We start from the raw sequence: 9,888 nt of genomic DNA, 5'->3' as shown, positions 1-9,888 counted from the left end.
GATTGGTCTAATCAAAGTCAAGACTCAAATCCAATTGAGAATATTTGGCGAAACTTACAATATGGTGTTCATAAATGCTCTCTAATCAACCTGGCTGAGTTTAAAGTTGTTCTGTAAGAAGAATGGTCCAAAGGTTTTGTCTTTCAATGCATGAGTCTGGCTAAGGCAGAGGTTCCCAAACTGTGGGGCGCGCCCCCTGGGGGGGGCGCCGTGTCATTGCGGCAAAACATGAACACTGTATGCGCTGGGTTTTTACCTTAGAATGGCCAACTCTCTGTTATTCCTATGTCAATTTGATACAGAGGCTTCCACACTTCCCATATTTGTGTCCTCTGTCACTTTTATCAGCAGTTAAAAACTGTTTAATCCGTTGTTAACATGTTGTACCCTGTTTTTCCGAGCCGCCTTTAAACGCAACATGAGCGCTAAGACGCTCATGTTGCGTCGTAGCGCAACATGAGCGCTGGGTTTACACCTGTGAAGGAGACCTGCTGCTGCTGTGCGGAGCTACGTAGGTTTGTATTAGAATCACAGCAGCAAACCAGCAAAACGCAAAGAACTTTTCACAGTTTTTCCCTCCAAACTAACCGACTGAGTTGAGTGAAGCTGTTGGATGCAGGTAATGTTAGCTAAAAGATGACTAGCTAATATCAATACATAACCTTAAGCTTAAAAAATACTTTGTAGGCTACCGATGTTGGTGTCTATTTTCAGCTACGTACATTCATTTTACCCCCAAAAATGTCGATGCCCCCCCCCCCCCGCCGCCCAGACGCGTCGTTTCAACCAGACAGCCATTTGTAATCCATAGGGGGGGCGCAGAAAATGTTTGGAAACCACTGGGGGGGTCGCAGAAGAAAAAGTTTGGGAACCACTGGGCTAAGGTGTAAAAGAAAAGAATGTGGGTCTAATTATTAAATCCCAGTAATTTATATACAAGTTGCTGGTGGTTTTAACATGACAAAACATATGAGAATTCAGATGATTTGAGGCATCTTACCTGTTTTGTTAATCTGAAACATTTGCCTTTGAATTTGTTCAATGGACGGAAACATATTTCCACTGCGTGATGAAAAGCAGCAAAAAAAAAATAGTTTCAAAGTGCAGGGTACATTATTCATTATCACATGACAAACTGATGACGAGGCATCAAAGCCATTCCATATTTAGGTATGGATGTTCTTTGCCATGTTACGGCTGAAAGGATGGGTCATATAAATTGACATGCAGGTGCACGGAGGCGCAGGGTTTCCTGCAGCATGCAGGCAGCTCTCTTGTCAGAGGTCTACTGAGGCATGACATGTAAAGCCACACACACTCGTACACACACACACGAACACACGCATCTTCCCTCTCGGCAGCCATCTACCGCATGACGACTGATAAAAATATCACAGGCCCTATCAGGCAATTAAACAGGGAGACACAGCAGAGTGTGCTGGCTGCTTAATGGCTTCAACTTCCCCACAGAGAAGTCACTGTGACTGGCTGTCTGGGGGGATTCAGACCCCTGATGGAGTGGGAATCAGAAGGAGGGAGAAGCCCTTCTGGTCACAGTGAACAGTTTTCCTGTCGTGCTGGAAATTTCTTTGGACAGAGGCCAAAACTAAAAGTGGAGTTGTTTTATTCATTTAGCAATATATAAAGTGTTGCCTCTGAGTGTTTAATATAATAAAAAATTAATTGCTTGAGCATCAATAGCTTAAAAAAGGACAAAAAAGTCAAAGATTGAACTCAATCATAAAAATATATATTTCCATCCAATGAGTAAACAATGAAAAATGTAAAAAAAAATAATAATAATAATAATAATAATAATAATAATTATTATTATTATTATTATTATTATTATTATTATTATTATTATTATTATTTCCAGCATATGAATCAGAACTGAAAGTTCGAGAACAAGGGGGAACAGGTGTGCAAGTTTGAATTGCGTTGGTTGGGAATTCCCTTCTTAATCCTAAACTGTAATTTTAGTTGTATGAAACTAACTTTTATAGGTTCAAACAAAGAAATTATATTTTGAAGTACTTAAAATAAAATAATGTATTCTCTTTTTTCCACTTCACATTTGTACCCTGCTTTCAGTTGGTCTACTACATAATATCTCATTGAAGTAGACTAAGGTTTGTGCCTAAAATCAAAATAACATTGTGACAAAGTTGAAAAAAAAACTACATTTTGTATATGTAGGTTATCCTGTAAAAGGTCCAGTGCAACATGTTTGTTTTCTCAATTAATTCCAGCATTCCTTATAACCTTTTCAAATCAAATACATTGATTTATAATGTTTCTATATTTTATACTGACATAAAAATAAGGAAACATGAATCAGACCAGCTGTTGCTGATCAGATGTCAGACACTATCTCCTTTGTTGAGACACCCCCCACTCTGATCTTGGGGCTTTGTAATCAATGAACAGCTCAGCTTTGTGTTGCAATCACTACCAAAATTGGTTTTGCCGTGATAAACAATTCTCAATCACCTCCACAACATTCCTGGAAACGTGGAATCGTTCTGACTCTGGAAGCCAGCCTGCCTGCACATGTGTGCAGCATCACATAGGTGACGTATCTGCACTCCATAATGGACATTCTTGGAGGCCAAATGGACATTATCAGCAGGCTGAATGAGGTTGGTATCAGCTCCATGTCTCAGCCCCTGCCATGACCACCACTCTCACCTCAGCATGGATTCTTTGATGAACTCCATATCACCTCACACAATCACAGTGATACAAGGTGGCACCGTCCTGGACATGGACAGAGACATGGCTCTGTGTGGAGTTTGTGTGCAGCCGATACCGTTGTGTACTTGAGAGACAAAGAAAGAGAGGCAGAAAATAAATCAAAGAGATACTGCAAGAATAAAAAAATAAAAAACAAAGTGAACGTGTGTGTTCAATGTTCCCTCGGTTTGGGCTTCAGCTAATGGACAGAGATAGTACGTTCTCCATTACAGAGCAGCATTGCCGATGACCCAAATGGACACAGACATTCTCCATGGAGGCGGAGAGTGTATTGAGGAGGGAGTGTTTTGGAAAAACCTCTCAGATATGAGCAATACAGAAAAAGTGGAATATTGTACTTGTGAAACCATAAAAATTCTGACATGGATAAAGCCTTTTGAATTAAACAGGAAGGTTTTCAATCAGAGATGAAAATATTAAAACATCACAATCCTAAACTAAACCAAAGCTTACTTACAGTTCTTCATATGTTGGCTAATCTGAAGAATGAGGAGGTGGATTAGAGGTGAATTTGTATTTATATCCTGGAACATTTTTGCATAGTCATTTCATTTATTTTACGTGGATTTCAGGTGAAATTGCAACAAAAAGCAGTACGTAATTGGAAAGTGGAACAAAAACAACATAGTTTGAAAATTAGTAAATGTCATAGGAGTGTGACATGCAAATGCATCCAACTTGCTCTCCTGTAATACCCGTAAATGAAGCTTAATCAGATTCATTACAGCACAGGAAGCAGTAATTTTCAAGACTTGCCACAGATTTTCAATGTGATCACTTCCTAAGATGAATACCCTTTATATGCTTAAGATCTTTGATCTGCTGAAAGGTGAACTTCACCCTGATTATTTTGCAATCTTTAAACAGCCTTTCCAAAAGTTAAATTTTGTACTTATTGCCCTGTCCATGCCTTGAGGGAAACTTTAAATGTCCTCTTTCTGACTTTCTTTCACCACTGGCTTTCTTCTTGTTATTCTTCCATATATTTGTAAAACTAATAATTTTCCTTCCAACTACTTAAAAGACCTAAGCTTTGGATCTCCACAGCTGTTTTGAAGTTACTATGTTAAAGTGGACTTTCCAGGCTTGGTAAGTTTGAAGTTATGCCACACTCTGTCTGTTTTTAAAATATACATCACTTTTCTTAATCAGCTGATTATGTCAAACTTCTCTGGGGCATACTGAGAGATGTTGCTTAATCAGTGTAGATGTCAGTTATAATAAAAGACAGATAAAGGTAAATATAACACAGAATGAAAATCAAAATGGGGAAAATTATGTTTACATAATAGCACAGTATCTACTTTCCTCTGGTAATAACATCGAGAGTAAAAGAGCCGCCAAAGTCACTTGTGTTCCTGCCTGCACTTCCTCCACAGCTCAGCCTCCCTGTGTGTGTGTGCTGCAGACAAAGATATGGCTCTCAAAGGGGCCTGCACAGAGCGGCTCAAAGGCTCCCATTTCTGCTTGCTCCTCTCACTTTCCCTCAATCACATTTTTTGATGGAAAAAAATCCAGTGTACACATTTCAACATGGTGTAGCACTGACAAAATGACTCATTACGCCTTGCTTCACACTTCCCTCTCCCCCTCCCAGGATTTTTCAAAATGGCTGGCACCTCCTTGTGCTGGTTTCAGTCCGTCACCCTGCCTTTGCAGTGACCTTGAGACGGAAATGAAGGCAGGATGTCGCTCCTGTAACTGCTGCAATACAGTTTCTTTCTCCCATTTGATTAACACCCACAGAGCAAAATGTATCTCATTTACAATGACAGCCAGGGGGAGGGTGGAAAACACCCTGTTCATAACTATCAATCACAGTAAGATTAGAATGTTTCTCTCTGGTCCTTTTTATTTCTCATTAATTAAAGTTGTTAATGAAGCACAGGACTGATTCATGACAACAGAAACTTTTTATAGCATCTACCATGATTAGTCCAGCAAAGAACAATGTATAAAAAACATTCTAAAATCCCTAACTCTCCTTTATGTTCCCTCTGTTTCATTAAAAATATAGTACAATTTTTCATTGTTACTGAGGTGCATGGCCACTGGTGACAAAGAATGTTTCTGGCACCAAGATGCTCAGATTAAGTGATGTGACAATGTGTGACACTAAACTGTCTGAAGTGATCAACCACTTCTGATGGCAAAAAGATCCACACAGCCTGTGAAGAAACTTGAGACTGACCATGTGATCCAGAAGGAACGCCATTCTTCCAAGTCTCGGTGGAATAAAGACGCAGACCCAGAAATAAATTAATCAATACATAAATGTGAAGCTGTAAAAGTGGAAGGCAATCGTACTGTCTGGCCTGAATTAATGAGGTGCTTCCTTCCATCCACATCTCAAGGTTTTTAAAAGCTCATCAGCCATCTTTACCGTCCACTAATATCCTCTGGCTGAGCAGAGGAGGCTGAAGGGAAAAAAAAAATCAAATGCCAGCCACTTTTTAATAGAAATTAAAATCTGTTGAGTTTAAAGCGCCTTATTTTCAGTGGCTGCTCATGGCTCAGATGAGGATGAGGGTGAAATCAGGGGATCCCAGGGCAGAGAGGTCGGACTCCATCCAAATCCTGTCCCACTCTGACCACCTGAGCCTCTGCTTTCACTGCTCTCTTTACTGGCACCTGACTCAGGCAGCACAGAACCAATTTGTTGCTTCACACCAATTCAAGTTGCACTTACCCTGCTGGGTTACACCTATTCTCCTCTCACCTGTAGGACTTTTTTTTTCAGTACCAGAGGCGATTACACAGAAATACAGCAAAAGTAACTTTACAGTTTGCTCAAACTAAAAAAAAAAAAAAAAGTATGTTGCATAGAGTAATTGGCGATCCCTATGGCAAACAGGACTTGTGGTATATTCAGCATTATCAGGACAGGCCCAATGCCATTTGCATACAAATTGGCCAGATGGTACCTTGTTGTTATGACAACGGCACCCAGCTCTCGGAATTCATTTGGAAGTGAACTATAAAAGGGGAGCAGCCACCAAGAACCACTATTATTGATGAAATTCCTTTTGCTTTTATATAAAGAAAGGTGTTACTGAACCTTTTTACACACCTGAAGCTAGTCACAATACCAGAGTCAATATGTAGATACACTGACCGTGATACTTTGGCCTTTGTATTAAATGGTGAACAAACTATTTCAAACCCTCAGCAGACAATATCTGAAACAGCCAAGTGCTTGAATATAACTATCCCGCCGTAATGCTCCAATTTCAGGGTTCTTGTTTTATAAATCATTAGTAATTTACATCCAAGAGACTTTTTATAGAGCATTGTCCTCTTTCAGGGTTCCCTTGATTTTGTAAAAGTGTGTGCAATTCCTTGCTATGAGTCATGTCAAATCCTGAGAGCCGGGGAGAGAAAGCGAACTCTGCTGACGACACAGCGTCCTCTACTGGCAGAGTGTGGCAATGGAGTTTACACAACTGCTCGCCTGGCTGAACAGATATTTACTGATGCTTTTCCTAAGTCATTGTGGCTCAGCTTACTGGTCAGGTAAATTGCTTTGCGTTGGACTCCATGAGAATTCTGTTAACTCAGCATAATTATATATTTCATAAACCCCCACGAGATGTTAGTTTAAACATTAGCCTCAGTGCAACAGTCAAACCATCACGGGAAACTGTTTGTAGCCCACAGAGGAAGCAGCTTCTGATCTGTGATGGGTTTTGGTTTGACCCCTCAGCTGATTTATGAAACACATGTTACTTTTTCCTCCATAGTGTGTGAAATATTAGACTTCAATGACTGTCCTGTTACAGATTGTCAGAAACAACTGGCTCAAACTACTTCAGTCTGGACTGAAACACCTGTATCAGCAGCAATACAACACTGAGGGTGTATTAGTATGTGCATGTGTGTATTACATCTCAACCTGAGGGTGGGAGCTAAAGGAAGGTGACACATTGTGCCTCTCTAGCATATAAAAGGACCCCTCTGCCCTCTTGTGCAGCGGCATGACAGTTTTGTAAGTTTCTCCTCCACAAACGTGCAACATTTCTCAAGGTCACAACTTGCCTGCAGCATCGATTCTTGCCAAAGCAGCATCACACTAATTTGTCACTTGCCATCCAATTCAACATGGCAATTCGATGGGGACTCTGTGGTGCGGGGAAGATAAGCCATGACTTCAGTGTGGCCCTGAAGACTCTGCTGGCTGAAGATCATCAGGTAACAGAAGCAAGAAAGCTCACTCCAATGTCAATATTCAACTGTGTGTTGTATTCAGAACAGAAGCAGAAACATGTATTTTGTTCATTTTGCAGATAGCAGCCATTGCATCACGGAGCAGTGACCGTGCCAAAGAGTTTGCAAAGAAGCACAGTATTCCAAAAGTTTATGGAAGTTATGAGGAGCTGGCCAATGCGACATGTTTTTTCAGAAAGTCAGTCTTCATGGGAAGTTAGGAAAAAGTGACATCAGCTTAAAATTCACCATAGAGTTAAGAGATGTATTTTCTGTACAACCTTTTCATAATGACATGCTGATGTCTATCAAGCAGTTGGAGGTCTTGATTAGACAAATTGCTTTCCACGTAAAACTGGTCTCAACAAGACAGACTATGTTAAGAATTATAGTAGCAATTTGCAACATCAGCAAAAGTTGGGTTCTGCTGCTGTAGTGCTGGGTTGACTGTTTTGTCCCCTTTCAGGCCATCTGGTCCCGCTGTTTTCCAGTGCATGCCGAGGTGCGTAAGCTGTTGGCTGAAGAGGCAGTAGGGGAGGTGAAGCTGGTGAAGGCCTACTTCGGCTCCCCTCAGCTCCACATCCCTCGCTCAGTTGAGAAGGAGTTGGGAGGAGGAGCTCTGCTGGATATTGGAGTGTACTGCCTACAGTTTGTACTGATGGTGTTTAACGGCGAGAGGCCAGAGTCTGTCCAGGCCTCGGGTGTGCTTCTTGACTCGGGTAATTTTCAGCATGCAGGACTTGAAGGAGGGTGTGGGCTGTACTTTATTATTATTAACTAAAGAGCATGAATCAGTTAATCGCAAACTGAGCATGACTGAAGTGGGAGTGAAAAATCCCTGAGTGACACATAAAAGTTACTTACACATAAACTTCAGAGTAAACACCTCAGGCTGTAATTGTTTTAACAGAGAACCCAAAATTTATTATCATTATGAAAATGTCAAACTCATACAAATGCCCACATGAGAACAGTTATGCTGTATATCTGAGAGGAAAGACTTTGACCTTCTGATTATTATTATTATTATTATTATTTTCATTTTATTTAACCACAAAAATTGAAGCTGAATTAATTAATGCATCCATATTATTAATTTTGTATTATTCTGTTGATTGTCATTGCTGTTTTCATTTGTATTTCCTCTTTGCTCTTGTAGTCTGTCATTTCCAATCTACTGCTTAAACCAAATATGGTCTGGCTTTGTTAAAGTCAACTTTGAACTAGGGGGATTTTCTAATCTCTGCCCTTTTTAGAGCTAATCTGCCATTTACATTGATTGCAATCAGTCTCAACATGACAAGACATTTGAAAATAAATTACAATCATGTGAGAACTGTCCACTGAAAGCATTTTAATGCTTTGTATGTCACTAAAAGTATATAAATTTGTTTTTTCATTTTTGGCAGGAGTGGATGAGTCGGTGGTTGTGGTGATGAAATTCTCCAGAAAGAGGATGGCCCTCTGTGCCTTTTCAATAGCTGCTCGTTTTTCAAATGATGCCGTCATCAGTGGCACCAAAGGTTCTATTAGGGTATGTTTCACCAACACTGGGCAGAGCCATTTAACTTAATTAAGAAATAATGCAAATTCAAAATAACTCTTGAAAAATCAAGTAGAAGATTTGAGACAAATATCTGATAACATAGTTAAGTCTGGAGTGTTAAAAAAGCACCTTGCCTGTTCCCTTTAGGTGCTTGGGCCAATGCACTGCCCTACCACACTGGTGCTGAATGACAAGAAGACAGAGTACCCTCTGCCTGAACCGTGCCTTCCTCTGAACTTCACCAACAGCACTGGGCTTCGATACGAGGCGGAGGAAGTGAGGCAGTGCCTGTTAAAAGGTAGGTCAGGATGAAAGGGAAGGTGCGCATTTGTCTTCAAAAGATTACAAGGTTTGAACGGCTCAAACCACTGTTTCAAAGAACACCGCAATTCAGTGAAATAGTTGCATTTTTGGTGGCTCCTGAAGAAGCTTAAGATGAAAAATCATACACGATGTTACCTATCTTTCTGGATCAGTTTGGTTTCTGCTTTCTGTCCTTCGAATGTCCTCTACAGTATGTTATTATTAGATGCTTGTTTTTACCCCTTCTTCCCATTTGCATAATCTTTTTATCCCTGCTTTACCACACTCTTCGCTTCATTATGAATATGTACATAAATTTTGCTGTGTTCCTGTCTCACTTTCTGATCGTCCTGCTTTGCTCGTCTGTTTGTGCAGGACTTAAGGAGAGCCCACGGATGCCTCTGGCTGACTCCGTCCTACTGACAGAAATCATGGATGAAATCAGGAAACAGGTGGGAGTTGTCTTCAGCCAGGACGGAAAATGACATCCTTAGTCCATTGAAGTGAATTCTTCCTCTCCTACAGTGAACCTGCTCAGAAGGGGCAGAGGGAGTCCTTTGAGGCAGAGTTTGGATTGTTAGAAGTAGCAGATCACACATAAGCCTGAACACAGTAATTTTGTTTGGGATTTACTACCACAACCAATAGATTAGAATAAATATGTGAACTGTCTGAATTCTTTATAAATAATTTTGTTGTCTCTGGATTGTCACAAAAAAAATTTTTGTAATGAGTATATTGGAACTCATGAATGATTTATTAAAACATAGATAAAAGCACATATTTAGTCAGAAAAATCCCATCATAAACAAATAGACCAACTGTGTTGAGCTTCAGCATCATTTAATTCTTATTTGTGTCATTTCCAGATAAACAAAGCATTCATTGTGAGATCCCAGATAACACACTATGAGTGAAACATTGACAGAGACATTGAATCTATGTTGAAGCCTGGCATTGAAACGGATTTGAAAGTGGTCGGTGACTTGCATGTTGAATCAACGTTAGGGTTTCAACCATAACCGACAATATATCAATGTTGATTCAACCATCATCTGAATGTGGATCTACATGCACAT

At 40.1% G+C, this 9,888-nt stretch overlaps 1 pseudogene; it reads left to right on the top strand.

Annotated features, from left to right (window-relative positions):
* Positions 1–6,855: 6,855 nt before the first annotated feature.
* On the top strand, positions 6,856–9,367 carry LOC106922157 (trans-1,2-dihydrobenzene-1,2-diol dehydrogenase-like; annotated as a pseudogene).
* The last annotated feature ends 521 nt before the right edge of the window (positions 9,368–9,888 follow it).

This window comes from Poecilia mexicana, unplaced genomic scaffold (genome assembly GCF_051168715.1).
Source record: "Poecilia mexicana isolate PSO_F unplaced genomic scaffold, ASM5116871v1 scaffold_3, whole genome shotgun sequence".
In the NCBI taxonomy this organism is placed as follows: domain Eukaryota; kingdom Metazoa; phylum Chordata; class Actinopteri; order Cyprinodontiformes; family Poeciliidae; genus Poecilia; species Poecilia mexicana.
This window is presented reverse-complemented; position numbering and strand designations above follow the sequence as displayed.